Consider the following 22,681-nt stretch of genomic DNA (forward strand, 5'->3'; position numbering starts at 1 on the left):
CCCCACAGTGACCACACCATCTGGAAGCTCTGCGGAGGAGACCACGCAGAAGGGGCTGCCAGTACTAAGAAAGCACATTTGGTCTCTGCCGCCAGTTCCTGGCACAGAGCTTCTAGAACCCTTCAGGGAAAGTGTCTTTATTCACAATAAGCCCCTTTCACTTACACCTGAGTGAGTCTTAGAAGGTGGGGGCTGGTCGCTAGAGGAACCAACCCCGAGACTTGGGGCTGGGACTCTCAGCCCTGCCCTCGAACTCCAGGGGGAGGGGAGAGCAGACAGAGGGGGAGTTCTGAGCAGTGACTTGCTCAGCTGTGCCTGCAGAAGGGAGCCTCCATAGAAACCATAAGCAGTGGGAGTGCTGGGAGGGTGGCAGGCCTGGGGGCAGAGCCTAGAGACTCTCCGTCCCTTCCCCTGTACCTTGCCCTGCGCATCTCATCTCTCTTCCGTTGGCTTTTCTCGAGTTGTGTCCTTTCTGATAAAGTGGTAATAGTAAGTAAAGCACTTTCCTGAGTTCTGTGAGCCACTCAAGCAGATTATAAACCCAAGGAAGGGGTCATGGAAACCCCCAATTTATAGCGAGTCAGTCGTAAGTACGGAGCCCTTCACCTTGAGGTCTGTGCTAACTCGGGCAGTTAGCGTCAGAATTAAATTGTAGGACGTCCGGTGGGTGACCGCAGAGGATTGGAACATTGCTTGGTGTGGAAAACCCACACGCTTGGTGTCAGAGTGTCGTGTGTACAGAAAAAAAGACTTTTCCCATCACCGCCACCCCTGTTCTGGGCTGCCCCTTCCTACCTGGCCTTGCAGGAGCTTGGTGCTGCCCCCCCCCCCCACTTTGCAGAGCCCACCTGGGTGCCCTGAGGGACCGTTCTGCCCCACGTGCCCCTCCCAGCCTTTCTGGCCTGTCCATGGTGTCAGTGTGGGGTGAGGGCAAGGTGCAGGGGCAGAGTCGGTCATGGGCACAGCGGGCGTAATGTTCACCGTCGTGTGGCTTGGGGAGAGCATCTCTTTCAAAGTCTAACCCTGAAAGGAGTCCAGAACAGAGGGCCTCTGTCTTTCTGTCCTCTTAGGCTGCGTAGAAAGAGGTTAACGTGGCCTCGAGGGCCCTCGTTGCTGTGGTGTCCCAGGAGGGGGCATGGAACAAGAGCTTTGTCAGGGACCCAGCTCTGTCACTCTGGAGGAGGATGGGGACGGGCACACACAGCTGTCCCAGCCTCCGCCTTCACATGGTCTGCTGCTCTGCTAGTCCCAGGGTCCTTGTCCCCTCACCAGGATCTGGGACAGAGTGAGTTATGCGGGGGCTACCTGAGAGGTGGGCCAGGCAGCAGACCCTCAGATAGGCACTGCCCCACAAATCTCTTCCCAGCTGAACTGGCCCATAGCAGGTGCCTCAAACAAAAATAACCCAGAAATTAGAGCAGGGCTAACTTGCCCCAGAGTGGAGCCCTGCCGTCCCCTGCACACCGGTGGCCTTGTGTCTTCAGCTGCCAGCAGCCTAGCTCTAAAGCCAGCTCCTGGGAGGGGCAGGAGCTACCCTCCCACCCGGGGGTCCAGAGCCTGAGCGCACCACCGCTGTCGCCTAGCCGGGCCTGAGTGTGAGCTCTGACCAGGGGCTCTCGGAGCCCCACCACCAGCCCCCTACTCCACCATCCAGGGCATGGAGGTCTTTTTTCTCTTTTAATGAGAAATTTCAAATATCTACCACCCCCTACAAAAAGAAGAAAGGACAGGATAATGACCTCAAAGTCCCCACCAGGGTTTTCATTTTGTCTTGTTTTGTCATCCTATTTAAAACCAAACCCCGGATGTCGTGTTGGTTCAGCTGTCAGACTGGCAGCAGGCGTCTCAGTCGAGGAGGCTTGCCCTTTACAAACCCGCCACGTCATCCTCACTTCTAACCAAATGAACAGTAACTCCTTAACCTTGTCGATGCCCAGTGCATGCCAGTCTGTCTGTGTGGGATCCAGAGCCTACCCATTGAGCTGTGCTGTCGCATGAAGGGGTCTTCGTTTAGCTGAGCTGTGGGGACATCATCCCTTAGTCCTCAAGCCGCTCGGCGCCCCCCACCCTCCATCCCCTGGTCCCACGGCTGCCTTCTCTGTGGATCAGGAGAATCGAGACTGAATCTCATGCCAGGGCCACCCTGAGGGTGCCGAGGGGCGTTACTTTGGTTCGATGGGTGTGTGCACTGTTCTGCGCCTACTGTATGCCCTGCCCCCTGTGGCTGGCTGTAGGAGGTACGCAAGGAAAGCAGGAACCTTCCTGGGGTGTAGGCTTGGAGGTTGTGGACGGCGCTGAGGAAAAGCTGAGGCAGAGATGAGAACAAAGACGGAGTGTGTTCCTGAAGGACAGGTGGGCAGGGTGACCTGGGGAGCAGACGGTGGTGTCACCTCCAAAGGCAGTGGGAAGATGGTTGTTCTGCGACACCTTGGGGTGTACCTGGCCAGATTTGACTAGGGCGCTCCCTATGGCCAGGGCCAGCTGATGCCTGTGGGGAAACTGCAATGGTGAGCAGGGGGCTGACTTCTCTGTCCTGAGCTTTCTTCCCCACGAGCGAGTTTCTCTGTCACTGCCCAGGTGGCTCTGTGACACAGTTCTGTGGTCTGCATCCTTGGGAGGGCTGGAGGCTTCTTGAAGTCCCATCTCCTTTATGTACAGTGTCTGCCCCACGGTTGGAGTCAAGAAGTACGTGTCTGTGGCTTGGCTGGATGGATGGGAGACAGAGGGAGGTGTCCCGAGCTGTTTTTTGCTGTCCTCTATGCTGCCGTGAACTTTTAGAATTCTTTTCTTGACTAGGTGGGGAGTATAAAGTCTCCTCTAGAGCTGGTGTTGTTTCCCGCGGGCTGTGGCCCTTGTCACGCAGGCTGGACCGATGCCCGGAAGGCCCAGGGCGGCCAGACTCCTCTGCAGGCTGCTGACCCAGGGGGCTCAAAAGAGCATCTCTAGAACCTGCTGGGCATTCTGCCAGGAGCACGGCTGGCATCAGCCCCCCTGGGGGACACAGGGCAAGGGGAGCAGGGACTCCTGTGTGTCCGGACGAGGCAGAATGGGAGCAGAGGACAAGAGGCCGAGATGGGGCTGATTTTTCTCAAAAAAAGGGCACAACATCAAGGCAGCAGTGCTCAGACTCTAGTCCTAAGCCTCGGGGTTTTTTGTTGTTTTATTATCAAAGGCTTGTTGTACACTCTTGAGGTCATGTTAAAAGAAAAAAGAGGGGTGCCTGGGTGGCTCAGTGGGTTAAGCCTCTGCCTTCGGCTCAGGTCATGATCTCAGGGTCCTGGGATCAAGCCCTGCATTGGGCTCTCTGCTCAGTGGGGAGCCTGCTTCCCCCCTCTCTCTGCTGTGCTGCTCTGTCCCAGGCAGCGGCCCGCACTGGCCCACACTGGTGGCCTCCTGTTCTCTTCCAGTCCTGCGTGAGCAAAGCACTCGCCCAGCTGTGCTGTGTGCGTATACACACTGTCCACTGACACCACACACGTACACACGGACAGAGATACCACACACCCACACACACCACAGACACAGATACCGCTGACACTGCACACACAAACACACACATGCTGTCCACTGACACCACACAGGTACATACACACAGAGAGACACCGCACACCCACACACACCACAGACACACATAGATACCATGACGCTGTGCACACGCACACACTGGCCACTGACATCACACATGGGGCTATAGCTCAGTGGTAGAGCATTTGGCTGCACTGACACCACACACATACACACACAGAGAGACACCGCACACTCACACACACCACAGACACACACAGATACCACAGACACTGCACACATACACACAACCCCACAGACATACCACATACACCCCCCCACCCCCACAGACATATGCTCCCAAAGACACACCATAGACATATGCACACAGATACCCTGAAGACTTACCACACACACACACTCACATGCACACACCCTATAGACATACCACATATTACACACAAATACCCACACGTACCACAGAGACACCTTCCACTGCTACACACACACACACACACACACCCCACAGACACTGCCCACTGACATAATACACATACCACACATACACATATACCATTTAAATGCACACCCCACGACCCTCACACACCACATGGACACACAATACCATGCACACACCACACGCATCATACACTGCCCGTATGCACCACCATATACCCCACATGTACTGTACACACACATCACACACTTGGAGACACACCCACCACGTACCACACTCACATACCATAGCGCTATATGCCACACACGCACACACCACACCTACACACACAGCACTCACATACCATACACACACACACACACACACACACGCATGCTCACCATGTAAGCTGTGGGCTGTGGGGTCAGGTAGATGATCTCTCCACCCCAGGGAACAAGTTGCAGAACCCTTGCTGTGTTGTTAAAGCCTTTTTTAAAAATCTTTTTTGAGGATTAAAACATTTCAGTCCAGTGAGGATAACTGGAATATGGGAGAGTTTATAGGAAACCCTACAACACAAGCCTACTACCTTGTGGAGATTATGGCTATAGAAAGCACAGGCCGCTGACACAGATGAGCCTTTGTCCTGTCCTGTCCCCCAACCCAAGCTCTCGGCCTCACCCGACACAGTTGACCCCTGAGCTCATCCCTTGCTCCCAGCTCCCCCACAGTTCCCCTAGGTCCCGGGCCCACAGATGATGGGACTGGCTTCCCCATACATCTATGGGGGCTGCATTTCCAGGTCTTGGGAGACCACCGACCCTTCTCAGATTCGCTCCCTTTGTCCATCCCCCCCGGTGCACTGTAATCACCAATGGCCCATCCCTCAGGAGCCTGGGCTGGCGTGCTCCCCTCTGGCTCTGGGTCTTGCCCAGGGCTCTCCCTGCCTGGCATGCTGGGCATGGTGGTGAGACATGACCCTGTATGGCTCTGGCCGTGCCCCTCATGGGGCATGCAGAAGATGGTGACGGATGTCACCAAAAGGCCCATATTTTCGTCCTTCCAGGAGGTTCTGAAGATGTGTGGCTTTCAGTCACCTGGGAGTGGTCTGACCTAGTGTGCCCTCAGCCTAGGCGAGCCTGGGCATCAGTGAAGCCACCCTCAGTTTACCTTACCCGATGAAGGTGCTGGAGTTTTGCTTGGGGCCTTTGGGGCAGGGGTGGGTCCAGACACCCTCTTACTCTGAGCTCCACGGGTAAGAATGGACACGATGGGCCTTCTCCTTGGGCCTGGTCACTGCCATGGGCAGTGTCCTTTCCCCTCCGCAGACATCCTCTGTCTGTTGGCCACCTTGAGAGATGAAGCCACAGCGTGGCTTGATCAAAAAGGGCCCGCTGAGACCCCAGGTCTGGGTGTGGCGGAACCTGCTCTTTGCCTTGTGTTGTGAAGCTGATGAGGGTTTCCTGCCAGCGCTTCCTCGGCTGTCGGAGGCCGGCCACCCATGGCCTACCACGAGAGGGGTCAGGAAACCCCCTTCTTTTGGCTCCCCCTCAGGAAGGCAGCCCACGAACACCACATCCAGCCGGCCGCACCTCAGTGAGCCGAGCCCTTTCCGAGAGCCAGGGCCACCTGGGAAAGATGATTCCTCGGTGTTCAGAGCCGGCAGTACCTCCTCCTGGACCACCCCTTACTGGACAGGGCAGATTCCGTGCGCCCCCTGAGCCTGCTCTGTGCACACGACCTGATGTGACAGAAGGGAGTAGCTCTCTCTGTGCTGTTCAGTAGAGCCCGTGTCTGAAAGGGGTGTAGGGCTCTGAGGCTTAAAGCCAGGGTGGCTCATTTTGCCTGTAAGAATAACTGGAAAATGGGTGCATTTAGGGCACAGAGCAGCCTGGTATCCAGCCCGAAGAGTGGACAAAGAATCAGAGGCAAAGGCTTCCTGGAAATATGCAGTCTGGTCGATGCAGTCCTAATCAGGGCATTTGGGGACAAAGCCAAGGGATATAGGCAGTTCCTTTTCAAATGCTGGGGAATTGCCCCCTGAGAATCCCAGTAAGAACCAGGGATGACAGCAGGCATCTTTATGGATTTTCCTGCAGTATTTGACCAGTGAACCCGATTCTGACTGTTGACTTCTGATAAATATGTGTCATCAATTTCAGGAAGTAGTGTTTTCTCCTTGGCTTACCGGGAGATTTTATCAGGAAAGGATGTTGAATACTGTCAGGTACTTTTTTGGCATCTCCCTTGGCCTTTTGTGCGGATGTATTTCAGGCAATTGATCAACTTCTAATTTTGTGACCATTCTGGATCACCGAAAAGTTCCAGGAATCTGAGCTAACCCAGCCCCGACTCCCATCATTAACATGACTGTCGCACATTTGTCACAGTTCAGGCTCAATATTGACACATTATTGGTCAATTATTATTATTATTATTCGAAGTCCACACTTTATTCCAGTTTCCTTACTTTCTACCTGATTATCTCCTTCTGTTCCAGGATCCCACCCAGGATGCCCCACTGTGTTTAGCTGTTCTGTGTCCTTAGGCTGCTCTGGGCTGTGACTGTTTCTCAGACTTCCTTACTTTGGATGACCTTTACAGTTTGGAGGCGGACTGGTCAGATATTTTGTACGAGGTCCTTCTGTTTTAGTTTTTCCGATCTTTTTCTCAGAGTTTAGATGGGGGTCATGGGTCAGTGGGAGGAAGACCACAGAGGTAGCACGTCGCTTGCACCCCATCATATCATGGCTACATGCTGTGAACCTCACCACTGGTGTTGACCTTGATCCACCTCCCTGAGGCAGTTTGTCAAGTTTCTCCACTGGAAAGTTGCTCTTTCCCAACTTCCCGAGCTGTACTCTCGGAAGGAAGTCTCGGGCCTAAGGAGCAGTCCTGTCCCCTTGGTGGCGGGGTATTTTTATACACTATGATTCTGCTGTTTTGGGGATTTATCTCTTCTTCCCCATTCACGTATTTCTTCAATCACTTATTTACTTACACTTGCATGGACCCATAGTTGCTTACTTTATACTTTGAGTTATAGTCCAGTATAATTGATTTTCTTGCTCATGTCATTCTCTCTTTGGGCATTGGAGGCTCCGTCATTTGTGTGTCCCTTGGTCACACACACACACCCCAATCATTTTGCTTCTTGAGCGCCGTCCTGCTTTACGGCACAGCAAGCCGTTCCCAGCTCAGTTTGTATGTTCCCCACTGCAGCCCCCGAATGAGCCGTTCCTCCAGGGAGCCCTGGTTCCTTTTATCAGAGTGTGATGTCAGATACCAAGATTGGGCCCTAGGAGCATCTTAGGTGAATTTGATGCAGAGACTTCCTGTTGTGGAGCTGGTGTGGCATCCCTGGCACATATGGTACCCCATCGTGACAGACCTCTGCCACAATGAGCCGCAGGCCTGGAATGGGGAGGCAGTGTCCAGCGGTGGTTAGAGCGCTGGCTCTAGAGACTGGCGTGTCCTGTGTCTGAGTTCCAGTCCTGCCGCTTCCTGTGCCTCCGTTTCCCCATCTGGGGGAGGGATGATAAGAGCCCTTCATAGGGTGGTTAGGAGGACAGTGTCTGGACCAGGCAGCAGCATCACGATGGTTTTGTGGTTACTCTTTTACTAGGATTTTACAAAGATTCAAAACAGGGGCTTGAGCTATGCATTTTTTTTTTTTTTTTAACTCTCTGCCATATTTTGAGATCAGCGTTTTTGAGATTGCGATTTGAGAAGTTCTCCACATTTCTCTGTTTTCTAGAACAGTTTAGAAAGCAGAGGGGCTTTGCAACAACATGGTGGGTCTAGAGAGTCTAATGCTAAGCAAAATAAGTCGGCCAGAGAAAGATAAACACCATATGATCTCACTCCCAAGTGGAATTTAAGACACAAAACAAACAAGCAAAGGGAAAAAAGAGAGAGAGAGACAGACTCTTAACTACGGAGAACAAGTGGATGGTTACTAGAGGAGATGGGGTGGTGGGAGACAGGAGAGCTAGGGGGTGAGGATTAAGGAGGGTGCTCGTGATGAGCCACTGTCATCATAGGATTGTTGAATGAAAACTGAAACTAATATAACATCAGATGTTAGCTATGCTGGAACAAAAATAAAAAACTCAATTAAAAAAACGGAATGCAGAGGCCCTTGTCTGTTCCTTGAATGTTGAAAGAAGTCCTATGATACTGTCAGAACTCACCGTTTCTTGGGGGGAGAATTTCTCCGATAACTTTTTAGGTTTTCCTAAAGGATTGTTTCAGCCTAACTTGATCCTTTATCCCTCTTAGAGTATAGAATGTTTTCCTGAAGGGTTTTTTTTTTCTTTTTTTCCTCTTTAATCATTTTCTTTTCTTTATTTTTTAAAATTAAAGCATAGTTGACGTAGAATATAAATTTGGTTCTTGGAAGGCTTTTCTTTTCGTCGAGAATTTTGAACTTAATAGAACTGTGTCATTTTCTTTTACATTTGAAAACCATCTCCTCTGTGCCTGTAGTTGTGCTTCCTTTCTCATTCCTGCTCTTTCTATATGGAGGAGCTTTGTCAGAATCATAGCCGTTTTGTTGGCCTTTTCATACGGTCAGCTGCCAAATGTAATCACCTGCTTCACTGCTGATCTAACTCCCAGACCCCCAGTTTTATTTATTCCTTTCTCCTTCCCTCCTGGCCTTGTTTTGAACAGCCATCTTTTAACTTGTTCTGTTGAAACTTAGCTTTTTTTTCATCCTTCCTTGTGGAGTCATAAATGAATTTTGGCTCATATATTTTTTATTTTTTATTAATTATTTTTATAAATATATAATGTATTGTTTGCCCCAGGGGTACAGGTCTATGAATCGTCAAGCGGCTCATATATTCTTGAATGCTGCCTTTACCATGTCCTAAGAAGTTTTGGTTGATTTGATGTTTGACCTAAGAAATGAACTAATTTCTGGAAGTTCTTCTAATTTCCAGACAGATGTGGTTGGTTAATTGTCTTGGTTAACTTTTGGTTATTAGTTTCTACTGTAGTTAAAGAATGTGTAAATTTTATTTTTCTTAGTTTTGAGATTTTTCTTTGTGGCCTCTTTAGAAATATTTTTGTCAGTATTTTATGGGATAAAGTGAAACATTAAACTTTTATTAGAAAATTTTAATTTTTTTATTTTTGGAGTACATACTTGGGACATAGTTTAAATCAGGTTTCTCTTCTTATTCCAATCTTCTGCCTCATCCCTCATTTTTGGACATTTTCTCTAGGATGAAGAGAGGTCGTTTTATGAATTCCTCCTTGTGGTTCTTAGTAGATTTTTGTTTTACTCATTTCCGTACCACGTTGTTTGAGGCTTACAGGTTGAGGATTGTTACTTCTTAAAATTGTAATTAAATTACCTGTTCACAGCTTGCAGGAACCCCTTTTGACCTAACTAATCCTTTTTTGTCTTGAATCTGACTTCATCTGCTCCTGGTTTTGCTGTTAAATGTTTTCTTACTTTGCATTTTCCTGGCGTATCTCTGCTTACTCCTTGCTTTTAACTCCGTTCATCGGCTGCAGTTAACATGTTCCAAACACAGGGCCCCTGCATGTTAGGAAAGGCATTTGCATCTTTCGCGATGACCAGAATGCTCTCTGGTGTGCTGCCTCATTTGGTGTTTTCTGGTTTCTGTACCATCTAGCTGGCTTTTCTTTTCTTTTTCTTTTTTTTTTTTTAAGATTTTATTTATTTGCCAGAGAGAGAGAGTACACACAAGCAGGCAGAGAGGCAGGCAGAGGCAGTGAGAGAAGCTGGCTCCCTGCCGAGCAAGCAGCCTGATGCGGGACTCGATCCCAGGACCCCAGGATCATGACCTGAGCCGAAGGCAGCGGCTTAACCAACTAAGCCACCCGGGCATCCCGATCTTGCTGGCTTTTACATGGCTTTCTGTCATTCTGGAAAGTTGGTGAAGTTTCCTTTGTTCTATGCATCCCATTTCTGATGTAGAACTACTTTTAAGAAGGAAGGATCTGCATTTCTCTATGGTCTCTACCTCTGTGAACAAGTCAAGTAATACTGATTCCTCACTTGGAAAAATGAGAAGTTCATCACGGTTTTACTCTTTATCTTCCCCTTGCCCCCATCCTTCCAGTTTCTTACTGTCTCACTTCTCCTTCCATCCGTTATTTTCAATATTTGTGTTATTTAGTAGTTGTTTTCGTCACAGTTTTTCCAAACGAGCACTGTCATACCGGGTGAAGGGGGCCCCTTGAGAAGAGGTGTGAGCTCTCCGTGGCCATGTATAGTTCTTCATTTGGTAGTCAGTGCCGGAGTTGGGGGTACGGAGGACCGCACGGTTCAAGTGGCAAGACTGATCGGGAGTCTTCTGACTTCGGCCAATAAAGGGTAGAGCAAAGAAGCTGTCATACTTCCCACACAGACCACAGGAGGTGGAGGAGGATATAGTCTGTCGACTTAGATCCGAGGGACAGGTCTAGTGTTGTCAGCAACAGTCTTGTGGGGTCAGGAGTGGCTTGGCCCCCAGCGGGGCTTGTCTGTGTGTGGAGGACAGGCTGGCAGCAGTGGCTCTTGTGCCACACCCCTGTGTCTGCTGTTACCTCACTGGTTGCTCCCCAGGGGCAAGCATGTATCCTCCTGGGTCATGTTTTCCAAGGCCTGGGATATTCTTATTTATCATGTCACTCCCCAGTCTCTCTGTGGCTTCCTTCTCAGTTACAGAAGCTAATGGGGTGACCCACAGGAGGCTAGAAGCTGTGCAGACAGGCCTGGAGGCGTCCCTGTGAGCTCCCACGATGGACTAGGATCCGGTCCTTTAATCTGAACAATGAAACCTTTAGGATCTTGCTTTTAAATTCCTGTTCTGCATCTATCAGGTCCCCTGGACGCCTCCTCTGGCCTTTCTCTTTTCTGTCATAATTCCCACTTCTGCACCAGTGGAAAGTTCTCGGGTCTCTCTTCCCACTCACTTACGGTAACTCCTGCACACCGGCTGTGCGGCACACTCATTACACTTTTATGACCTGGCTGCCATGGTTTCGTCTGGAGAGCCCCTGCCCGTTCTGACCCGTTCTCCATCCGTGACTGTCTGCTCTTGCTCGTCAGATGTGCTGTCTCGTGGATCCCATAAAAACACGGGCTGCAAACTCCATCCTCCCATTTCCCACAGGGAGGCTTGTTCTGGCTCCTTCCACACGGCTGATGGAGAGCTGTCTGGCCCCGGACGTGGGGTGCTGTTGAAATCGCTCAGGCCCAGATGAAAGGAGCAGGAAAGCTTGGGTTGCAGGGTGAGCCACCAGAGTTGCTGAGCAAGGGTGTGAGCCAAATCAGGGGGTGTGGCAGTACTAAGCCTTCTCATGGTGGCAATAAGAGACATCTTCCTTGTCACAGGTGGGTCATGGCCTGCGTTGGCTTTTGCCACACCCTGTAAGCTGGCCTGCCTTCCTGCTGGGGCCCCTATGAGACTTGCCTCACTCTCCCGTGGGCTTCCAGAAGCTTCTGTCAGATTAGGGTCTTAGTGAGTGGACCTCCAAGTGTCCCCACTTCTCACTCCCCAGGAGAAATTTTCTAGCAAGACAAAGGCCAGAGTTTGTAGACTGGTAACCTCTGGACTGGATCCCTAGCACACAGGCAGCTTTCCTTTGGCTCGCACAATCAGGTATTTTGGTTTGTTTTGGCTGTTTTGAGTCAATAATGCAAAATCAGGAGACCTCTCTGGCTTTTCCTAGAAATAGAAATCGTTGGTTAGCTTGGGCTGGAATTCCCAGGGAGCAACAACCCAGGGGGTGCTTAGCGGCTACGGACCCACACCACAGGCACCCCACCACTCCCTGTCGCCGCCCCCAGCACCAGGCAGCCCCTTTCCTCCATAGCCCTGTGCAGTCATTGTTTGTTCTCAGGCCGCAGCTGCTTTCCGAGTCGAGAAGGATTTCTCATACCAACGTCTCTATCAAATGAAAGAAAAATAAGATAGTCAAAGGGTCGCATATTGTAAGAAAAATGAAAAAGCTACAGGGAAGGAGAAAGGCTGTTAGGTTTCGTGTGTAGATTTCCGGTCGGCCTCACTGGTTTGCAGTTTACCTTCCAGGGGCCCCCGGGGACGCACCCCCACTGTGGAAGAGCCTTTCCCTTTTGCCTGCACCCTGTGAAGGAACTGCGGGGCCAACAGAAGGGGTGGGGGTGCGGCCTGGGGGCCAGTGTCCATCTGGGAGGGCAGGCAGTCTGGCTGGGTTCCGACCGAGAGCACCGCTCCAAGTCCCAGGAGCGCCCAGTGCACGACTGTCCCTTTGGAGCCGTGGTCCAGGTTTGGCGCCCGGAGCAGGCAGACAGTTGTGATTTTGTGGCGAGGTTTGGTACTGGTCTTCAGAAAATTCTCATCCAGACCTATTACTTGCTGGTGCAGAAAGACGCTCCCTGTGGGAGCAATTATTTTGGGCTGGGAGTTTTCACTCCTAACGCAGAATTCTGTAGATGTCATCAAGGGTTTAATCCAGGAACTCAGAAAGCCCGTTTCCAGATCTGCCAGCAGGCATGTCTGCTCTTGAAACCTGGGGGTAGTTTTTGATGAAACCACTGGAAGGGGTTTTCCGCTTAGAGGGTGCAGCCACAAGCTCTGGGTGCTGGGGCCTCTGCGGAGCCAGGCCTATGTCCCGCACAAGTCTCCCCGGGACCCCTCAGCCCTGCGCCTGGCCGTCCCTGCTGTCTGGCGTGCAGCTCTGCTTAGTGCGAGCGTTTGAGCTTCCTGCAGCAGCTTTCGGAGCACCCGCTCCCGTGGCTGCCCCAGCACAGAGCGAGGACGAGCGCGGGGTCAGTGTGGCTGGGCAGATGGGCTGGGGCAGCTCTGCCCTGCTTCACTGCTGCTCACCTGCAGCTCTCACCGGTGCGGGACCCTCCGCACCTGGCGCTGGCGGTGCAGAGCGAGGAGGCTGTCTGCGAGCCAGGCTGCCCAGGGCCGGGGGTGGTGACAGTCCTCAGGCCGGGGGTCTGGGCGAGCATGGCATCCCTGTGGCGCATCCCCGGTTGTTCCCGGGCCTCTGGAGGTGCCGTGCTCCAAGGTTTCCTCCTGTGCCCTGCTTCTCTGAGTGGAATGAGATGCCGGCCACAGCCCTGGAGTAAGACCCTGGCCACGCAGGCTGGCTTCCCCCAGCTCCGGCACCACTGCTCTCCTACCTGGCCAGCTGCATTCAGTTTATTCTGCTGTGCTGTTAGAAAAGCCAGCGCTGGGGTGGAGTGGCCCCTACCCGCCCCCTCTGCTCTTGTGTGCTGCTGCCTTCCCCGGGGCTGCCCTCTGTGAGGGAGCCACATGCACCACCAGCTGCACAAGTACACTTGTGACAGCACTTTGGATGCCCTCGTTTGTGAGTGGCAGTTGCCAACCTTCTGTGTCTGGGCCTGGGCTGGGGCTGTTCCCACTTCGTGACCTGCAGGAACAGTGCTGTGGGCTGCCCAGCCGGGTCTTCCAGGGGTCCTGGCAAGGGCAGGGGCCAGGTGCATGGTACCCAGCCCTCCAGCCAGGGGTCACCGGAGCTCCTTGGCCCTGCCCGTTCCACACCCTGCGCCACCCCCAGCAGATAGCTGGTGGTTAGGCTCAGGGCCTGGCTGGACTTCGTTTTTGCTGTTTTAATTTGTCTTGCTGTTCACCCCAGCAGAAGTAGGGTTTCACTGCTCTTCCTGGAGCCAGGCTGGTGTCGATAGAGATGGGCACCCTGGGTGGGGGAAGCAGATGTCAGCCAGACCCTGCTGCCTTGGGGGGTAAAGGAACCCTTTTGGGGGCAGGGGTTCCTTAGGCAAGTGGTGCTAGCAGTGGGACTGGGAAAGAGGTTCCTCCTGGATGTCCAGTTTGAAAATGGGGCACCTCCTTGCTTCTACTAGCCACAGCCAGCTGGCAAAGCCCTGGGGTGCTTGGCGACATTCTACTCAGGTGGGAGGGGCTTAACTGAGGAATGGGCAGCTGGTGCTGGCTGAAGCTGGACAAGTGTCACTATCCCAGGGGTGAAAAGACACAGGAGAGCATCCTGGTGTCCTGGTGAGTCTAGGGCTTGGCTGCCAGCGTGGCCCCTCCAGCACGGAGTTATTCAGAACCAGCTGTACACAGTCCATATATTTTCAGCGTGAGCCAGAGTCTTTGAATCATTTATCTTGGCAGCTCTTCTCGAAACTAGAGAAAGGTGGAAATTCATCTAGGTGCTGAGAAAGGAGCCTGGAAGAAAAAACTGTCTGGTGGCTGCCGTGATGGGTGGCATGCCTAGAGATAGTGCTGGTGGCTCAGAGATCAAACAGCTGAGAAATGGTTTCCCAGGAAGAACTCAGGGAATTCTAAGTAGGTAATGAGTAGTGACTTTCTTTTGATTTATGGTGAGACTTGGCAATCAATCCATAATGCTTTGAAGAGGCAAGAAATGAATCTCCAAGAGGCTGCCGTCTGTTATGGTTCAGACTGGCAGCCCTTCCTTGTGGGGGTGGGGAGCCAGAACCCCAGCCAGGGGTGGGCTGCTTGGGGGTCTCCTTCACTTCTCTGCTGCAGAGATCCCGGCCCCTCCCGGCCTGCCGAGATGCTGCGGCTGGAATAGGCTCGAGGGAGGGGCTCCTGACATCTGTCCTCTGCCTGGCTCCTCTTCTGAGGTCTTGGCTTTGACCCTGGTGGCACTGTTAGTTCAACTTTCAGGTTGTAGGTGATTCAAACCCCGGTGGTTTGTGGTCACCGCCTCCCTCCCTCTAGGGACCTCTCTCATCCCTCCGGCCCGGAGGCGTCTAGTTTGCTGGGACTGCCCTAACCAAGTCCCATAGGCGGAAGGGCTCAAACAACACAGGTTTATTTTCTCGTAGTCCCGGAGGCTGGAAGTCCACGATTAAGGCGTCAGCAGGTTTGATTTCTTTGGAGGCCTCTCTCCTTGGCTGCCTTCTTGTGTCTTCACGTGGCCTTCCCCCCTACCAGCATCCGTCCTAGTGCCTCTGTGTGTCTTAATTCTCTCTCCCTGTAGGGACGCCAGTCAGATGGGATGAGGTCCCCACAAAAGACCTCAGTTTAACTTAATCACCTCTTCAAAGACCCCATCCCCCAGTACAGTCACATTCCACCATACCGGGGTAAAGGCTTGAACGTACGAATTCGGGGGCAGGGACACAACTCAGCTGATAACTGCCTTTGCTCCCGGGAGAGATCAGGCCTGGTTTCCATTCTGCTGGCTCCCTAGGTGACTCTGCAGTGCCCACGTTCGGAAGGGCTTTGGGCCTGAGGGAGCTGGCCAGAGTCACAGATGAAATTTTAGAGGGGAAGCCAGACAAGCAGGAGAATGACACATGGTGATACATTGGAGTCCAGGAAAGAACGGTCCCTGTCGTGGCCCTTGAGCTGAGGCTGAGGGCAGCGAGGAGCCAACTGGCACTTGCCACGTGGTGAGAGGGCACAGTCACTGGAGCCCGGCAGGTAAGAGACGAGTTGGTGGCAGGGCTGGGTCTCAGTGAGAAGCCCCTCGAGGTTTCTGTGGCTGGGGAGGGAGCTGGGAGATGAAGCTGTGGCTTTGGGTGGTGAGCAGACTGAGGTGGCTGCAGGAGGGCAGCGGGGAGGCCGCTGTGGCCCAGGTTGGACAGCAGGGGTGGAGGGGGGGATGAGTTTGGAGCTGGAGCTGACATTGATTGTGTCATTGACATTGACAGTGATCCAGTGGTGGATCAGACATTGCGGTGAGGGGAAGGGAAGGATGGCAGTGAGTCCCCCACGTCTCACTTGGACGCCTTGGTAGTGGCAGGCCATGCTGCATTGACCGAGCTTTGTTCCCGCTGAGGTCCGTCCATTGTCTGATTTCTTTGCTGCCTCCTGCCTCCCAGTCAGTGTATTTCCTGCCGAAAATGGTAGAGGCTGTGCCCTCGGACTGTGCTTTTATGAGGCCCATGGATTTGGATAGGAGAAAGATCCCCAGGGCCCTGGCGCTGCACTTGGAGCCAGAGCCTGGCTGTATTTCCTGCCCTAGCCTCCAGTGTGTGTGTGCCTGGGTGTGTGTGCGTGTGTGTGTGTACACGCAGGCCTGGCCCTCACAGGTCCCCTTTTGCCCTGGGCAGGAGGTGGGTCGGTCTTATGACAACACTGGGACAGGTCTCCCAGGGACAGGCTACAAACCTGGGGTCACCATGTAGGTGGAGGAGTGGGGAGGACCCAGAGGCAGTAGTTCTGGAGTCTTAGAAATGACACATTAGTGACATGTGGGGACAGAAAGGTGGTGGTTTCCAGGAGGATCAAATGGGGGGTGAGAAGTGCTTGGACCAGGATGTAAGACATGAAGCCCATGAGGCCAGGGCAAGCTCCCTGAGTCAGACCACTCCTCTCGCAGCAAGCACTTTTTTTTTTTTTGAAGATTTTATTAATTTATTTGACACAGAGAGAGATCATAAGTAGGCAGAGGAGCAGTCAGAGAGAGTGGGGGAAGCAGGCTCCCCGCCGAGCAGAGAACCCCAGGACCCTGAGATCATGACCTGAGCCGAAGGCAGAGGCTTAACCTACTGAGCCACCCAGGCACCCCTGCAGCAAGCATTTTACCAGACACTGTCCTGAGCCCTGGAATGCAGCATGCTGGGATGGCCATGCTCCCACTGAGCAGGGGTCTAGGGGAGAGCAGCCATGGTGGCGGCGGCAGCGCCGTAGGCATTTCCTGAAGGCTGACCGCATGCCAGCCCAGTGTGGGCTCTTTTCCCTTCTGTGACCAAATGAGGGTACAGCCCACTTCATCCTCATGGCCACCTTCTGAATGTAGGGACTACTGTCTGATCTCCTCTGTAAGCAGGAAAGTAAGGAACCAGGAGGCTGAGTAACTTGACAAGGTCATCCCTTTGGCAGGTGGAGGAGCTGGCATTCGAACCCTAGCAGTTACCATTGTACAGTGCGGGGTACCAGAAAGGCCCAGTGGTCCTGTGGGGAGTTCTGGTTTTTAAACTCCCTATAAAGATTGAAAAGGACAAATATGTTGATGTCATGAATTATGATGATTTATAAGCCAATGCCAGAATCAGGGCAAAATCTGGCCAACTCTAGGTAAAGAAGAAGCTTCAGTCACCTGAAGTGGAAAGAGACTGCCTAAGAAGGGGCAGGAGGCTCAGCCCACACCTTGCCCACCCCCGGTCAGGGTCAGCTCCAGCCAGAGAGCCCAGCAGCCGGCACCTGCTGTGGTCTTCAGAGGTTCCTGCAGCATCTAGAACTGTTCCCCTGTGGCTCTTCAGAGATAGCAGGTCTGGAGCAAAGGGACAGGCTGGGCACAGGGCAGAGGTGGGGTAGAGATGGGAGAGAGTGTGGAGGGGTGGGCAGAGGTCACCAGCAGGGATGGACGGTGTCCCAGGTGTCCCCAGGCCCAGTCCCAGCAGGTTCGAGGCTATAGGCAGGACCCAGGGAGAACCAGCCCTGCCCTGGGGCCAAGGGCGGCCTGGCGCAGAGCAGATGTTCCTGAGAAAGAGAAGGAACAGGGCTGCTTCCTCGGGCGGTGGGGAAGGATGGCTCCTCACTCAACCCTCGGAGGTTCAGGGTACGAGGAGCATCCACCTGACTGGGGCCGAAGTCGTGCATGTCAGAGCAAGGTCACGACCCACCCCCAACCTCCCCTTGGGCGGTGCTCCCTTCCAGGCAGCCTCCCTTCCTGTGGATGTGGTCACTGGCCCTGGGAACCCGATGGCCCAGTGGTTATCAAGGAGTCAGATCCGAGCCCCTGCGCTGGCAGATAAGGGGCATGCTTGGTGTTGCAATGTGGTGTGTGTGGCAATCATCTGCAGGTCGTCCCGGGGCCAGACCAGAGCCAGCCTTACCAGAAAGCTGTTAAATGGCAGGGCGTTTCTGTAGGCAGACTTTGAGGCCATCACAGGATGCCCAAGAGAGCCAGAGCTGATCTCTCTGGGCTTGATGGAATCTGCATGAACCAGGCTCACTGTCCCTCCAAGACCAGGAGTTTCTGAAATCATTTCTGGCTGTAGTAGGTAGGGCCGGAACTTGCTAGGAATTACACTTGGGATTGTCTGTTTTAGGGAGCTCTGATTTGACTATTCGGAGCTCTTGGCCGAGCGGACCAACCTGCCCCCCACCCACGCACGGCCTGGCCTTGGCAAGCAGGCCACCCGTGTGCTGGCGAGTGTTCGCCTACACCAGATCATTTCTGCCAGTTTGTTGGATTATAAACATTTATGGGGTGGCAACAGGTGCCAGGCACTGTCCTAGGATAGACAGGACAGAGGAAAACCTGTCTGTGAAGCTCGAGGGGAGATAAACAAAAATAAGTAAAATGTACAGCATTTTTGGTGGTAGCAAATACCAGAGAAAAAATAAAACCAGGGAAAGATAACAGAAAAAGTCCTGGGAGTGATTTGCTCTTTGAACACAGTGGCTTTGATGGCCTGGCACAGAGGTTAAATGAAACCCGGGTGCTGGGGGACCCTCAGCTGTCAGAAGAACCTCAGAGAGGCCTGAGTGGCAGAGAAGAGAGGCTGGGGCTGGGGGTCGAGCAGAGGAGGGACCTGATCCCGTGGTAGTGGGAGCTGGCTGCAGGGGTGCCAACGAGGAGGCCCCAAGGTGGGGGCACCAGGTGACAGGGCACCAGCCCCGGGTCAGAGTGTCGGAGCTAAGAAGCAGGCAAGTTCTGGGCATAATTTTACACCAGGCCTGGTGAACCCAGGGGCCCAGCAGTTATCGGAAGATGTGCTCTAGACCGGATAGAGCCAGCAGCATTTACTGACAGCTCAAGGGTGACTCCAGGGTTTTTGACTTGCGGTCCCGGGAGGGGGAGTTACTGCTAGGTCAGGTGGGGAAGACTGAGGGAAGAGTCCAGACCCCCTGCGCCTGGGGAAAATGAGGCAGCAGAGGGAAGAACAGAGGAATGGGTGGGGCAAGGTCCACTTCCAGCGAGGGTCACCCATCCGGTGACAGGGCCCACTGGATGTCATTGAGAGTGGTTATAAATGGACCATTGCTCTGCTTGACTAAAGGCCGGGATAAAATCATTAAGAACATTTCTTAGAACCTCATCTTTTAAAGTTTGGCATCTGCTCCAGGGAGTTCATGGAGGGCATTCATCAAGGCCCGAGGGCGGCAGCACCTCAGAGGATGGGATCTGCTTTAGTCCCAGGCAGGCCAACAGTCAGGGGTACCAGCCACCCTTCCCAAGGACGACGCTGGGCTCCACGACTACGGACGGCTGAGGAACCAGCTCTCGGGTCACGTCTGGGCCACGTCCCTTTCACCCTGGGACTCTCCTTTGCAGAGAGCTCTCAGGAAGCTAAAGCCAACGGCTTGGGACCTCCAGCAGACCCAGCGGCTCGGGGGGGGAGGGGTTCAGTGGGCATCCCAGCCAGCCCACACAGGGACCGGCCTGCCCATGCCTGAACCCCGGGCCTTTGTGCTGACCCCGTTTTGCCGGAGGTTTGGCCCCTCCCGGAGAGGATTTCGAGGGTCCCAATCCTGGCAGAGGTCGTGGCCCCCGGCAGCTTAGGAGCCCAGCCCAGGGGAGGTGGCGGGCCAGGAAGTACAGGACCCAGGCACAGCCCGGATACTCTAGGGGCCGTGGATGCATGTGAGACATGCCAGGTTATGCGGGCCCAATCCATCCATGCTTTTTCCTCCTCGGGCTGGGGGGAGTAGCCCCTCAAACCGCCCCTCCAGGTCCCCTCCAAGGGCATACATTTTTGCACTTCGGGGAGGAGAACCATGCCGCTGGCTTGTCCTGAAGAGCAGGTCCCTTTTCGCTAGGAAGCGTTCTGCTGGTTTGCTGTGTTCCTGTTAAAGAACGGAGGGAGACCACCCCTCTGTCCCAAAGAGTTGCCATTACCTGAGGCTCCACGGTTCTGCTTCTAGGAGAGCAACCAGTGCAGGAAGACCACTGGGGCAGGGCTCTCGGAGTGGCCTTGCCCTTGCACATTAGAGGCTCATGGGCCCCACAGGTTCCATTTTCTGACAACCGCAGTCAGGCCAGTCTGGCCCAGGAGAGGAGGCAGCCCCTGTGTGGGTTGGGGCTCTGGGCTGGGGCAGGATCGTAAGACCGGCACTGTTTCTCTTGCTGAACATGCACGGCGTGGGCCTGGGGGTTGTTGGGGTGCAGTGTCCCTGCCTCTGGGACGACTCCCCAAGGCTAGGGAGCAGATGGGTCTCTCTTCCCCACGCTCAGCTGAGTGTCTGTGCCAGAAACCTAGTGCCCAGCGGCCGCCCTCTTCGATCCTGGCCCAGTTCCCCGATGCTTCCTAAAGTCTTGTTGGCAGGTGATGTCCTTGGGGCTTACACCTGGGCAGGGGTCCAGCCAGCAGGCCTTGGAGGGTTACTTCTGGCTCTCCAGGAGAATTACCCACGGCATTAATACAGTTCCGTCCCCGTATTTCATGGCAAGAGAACATCCTTCCTGCCTCACTTTTCTCTGGCCCTGTCGTCAGCTCAGCTGTGACTTGGCCATTTTAGGGAGAGTCTGGGTATCCGACTCCTTGCGTTACCAAGGGTTTGGAGCCCCCCCTCTTCCAACTATGAGGTGATGTGGCAGGAAGTGACAAGGGGGACCCAGAAGACAGACTCCTCTCCTCATAGTCCATGCACCTCCAGAAATCACTGTCCAGGGTGTCTCCGATGCCAGTGCCCCCTCCACGGTCTCCCCCTCGTGTCGCTGCCTGCTGCCCGGTAGCGGCCGGTGTGGTTGGATTTATTCTGATGGGCTCCATGCACTTAGTGGTGGGGAAAGAGATTTGTCATTTTGCTCTGCAGCCTCACACACTCTGTGACCTAAACGGTTGTGACAACGAAGAGTTCAACCACGGTGTAAAATTTCAGTGTTATTTATGACGCCGAGAGGCCCGGCGCCTGCAGTGTCTTCTTAATCCAAGCTAAATCTGGAGCCCCGTCTCCCGGGCCTGCCCATGTGTCTCCAATGGCTCTTAATGACGCTCCTCCAGGCGTCCTGTTTGCTGACAAAAAAAAAAAAAAAAAAAAAAAAAATCCATCTGAAGCTTTTGCATCTCATGTGGCTGTTAAAAATTGACGTTTCTTTATTGATGTAACCGGTTCCTGCCAAATACTTGGGGACAAATAAAAGTGGCTGAACTTGGAGACAAGCAGAGAAGCATTTGTTCGTGGAATTGCTGGCCAATTGATGTTGGTACTTAAACAAGCTATCATTTAAAGGAATCTCAAAAGAAAGAACTAGACTGCATTGAGAAGTTAACGTTCAGAGTGGCTGTGCCAGGAGCAGGCGATGCAGCCGTCTTGAGGGTCGGAGGCGAGAAGGAGTTTTCTTCCCCAGCCTCCCGGGGCCACATTCTTGGGATTCAGGCCCCCCACCCCCACTTGGCTCACTTAGCTTGCCCTGCTGCTCCCCATGCTCTGGCTGCCTCCTCAGGCCTGGTTGCCTTTCCTCTCACATGCCCTGCTTCTCTTCGCCTCAGGATTTCCCACTTGCTCTGTCCTCTGCTGCAGACCCCTTCCTCCAGGGAGGCTTCCAGTGATTCCTGTCCCCGTGGCTGTGCTGTCCCAGCACATGGCTTTTGCTGTGTCCAGCTTCACTCAGGCAATGTCCCTGTGGATTGAGGGCCTTGGTCTGCCTGGCTCACCCCACGATCATAGCACGTCATGGCTGGTGCATAGGCTGCGTGTGATGGCGTTGCCAGGCAGACCCAAGGGACAAGCACAGAGATCTGGGTGTGATGGACGTGTCTCTCCGGACAGCTCGCCTTCCTGGGCCTCCCCGAGATGCTGGGCTGGGGGCAGGCAGGCACTCCCGGGAGCACTGGCCCAGTTCCAGCCCGTCGCCCTGCGGAGTAATTACTTCAAAGCAGCAACAAGTGTGGGAGACCGAGGAGGCAGTGTCATTGATTTTCCCATAAAGGCACAATTTGTAGTAAGTGAGAGCCTTCCTGGTAACACCTCAGCCATCTTCACGGATGGCCCCACAATGGCGGGGCGGAGAATGAGGAGGGTCTCTGGCAGCCCCCAGCGCCTCCTGGGCCCACAGGAGGGGCGGGGGTCTCCTCAGCCTTGGGCCCACTGGAGCCCTTGATTGTGTCCCCCTTGTCAAGCAGGAGCGTCCCATCCTGGGCCAGCGGGAGACACAAGAAGGCTTGTGCCAGCCTCCAAACGAGGCGCCGGGAGCCTCCCTGCCCCTCCCCCGCAGGGACCCTTCATTCTGCCCTGCACCTTCTCCCCCACCTCCCTTAGGTCAGAGCAGCACCCGGACACCAAGTCGGGCCAGGAAGCCAGGGGCAGCTCTGGGCTGGTTTAAGCTCAGGCTCTTCCTCTCCTCCCCCAGGTCCATCTGCCTTTTTTCTTTCTCACTGTGTCCGGGAGGCCAGCCCCTCCGTCCACACCTGCCCCACGTTTGCTGAAGGGATAGTCAGGGCTAGGCGCTGGGCTAGGCAGAGCCAGGAGGGGACCACGAGCACCTTCATGTGGGGCTGGTGTCAGAGCCCCAGTGGGAGCCACCCAGGCAGTGTGGTATGAGGAGCCTAAGGCAGTCCACTGCCTACAGCCCTTGGAGATGCTGATCCCCAGGATGCTGGGGTCCGCACTTACAGGACGCCATCCAGGCAAAGTGTGGTTGGCATTCCCATTTTGTGGGGGCCCGAGAGGCAGGCTCAGGGACCAGGAACCCTACCACCAGGGCGCGCTGTGCCCAGAGCTAAAGAAAGGGGGTGGTTTCTGGAGGCCTTTGTCGTTTGGCCAAACCCAGACCCCGGTTGTTCTTTGTTCCGGGCTGTGGCCAGATGGGGGATCGGCGCCCCCGCCTCCGGACCACCTGTCTGTTCTGAGGGGCTCCGACAGAAGGAAATGACAAGGG

General features: G+C 54.0%; 1 protein-coding gene and 1 long non-coding RNA gene across 2 annotated transcripts in view; both read left to right on the plus strand.

Annotated features, from left to right (window-relative positions):
• Window positions 1-22,681, plus strand: part of PEPD (peptidase D) — a 109,390-nt gene that overhangs the window by 45,997 nt on the left and 40,712 nt on the right. The window lies entirely within an intron of this gene.
• Window positions 3,315-21,262, plus strand: LOC116578883. Its single transcript, XR_004281075.1, has 3 exons — window positions 3,315-3,447; window positions 12,499-12,501; window positions 21,248-21,262. It is a non-coding gene; the product is annotated as an uncharacterized LOC116578883 (long non-coding RNA).

The sequence above is a fragment of the Mustela erminea genome, chromosome 19, assembly GCF_009829155.1.
Source record: "Mustela erminea isolate mMusErm1 chromosome 19, mMusErm1.Pri, whole genome shotgun sequence".
Lineage (NCBI taxonomy): Eukaryota > Metazoa > Chordata > Mammalia > Carnivora > Mustelidae > Mustela > Mustela erminea.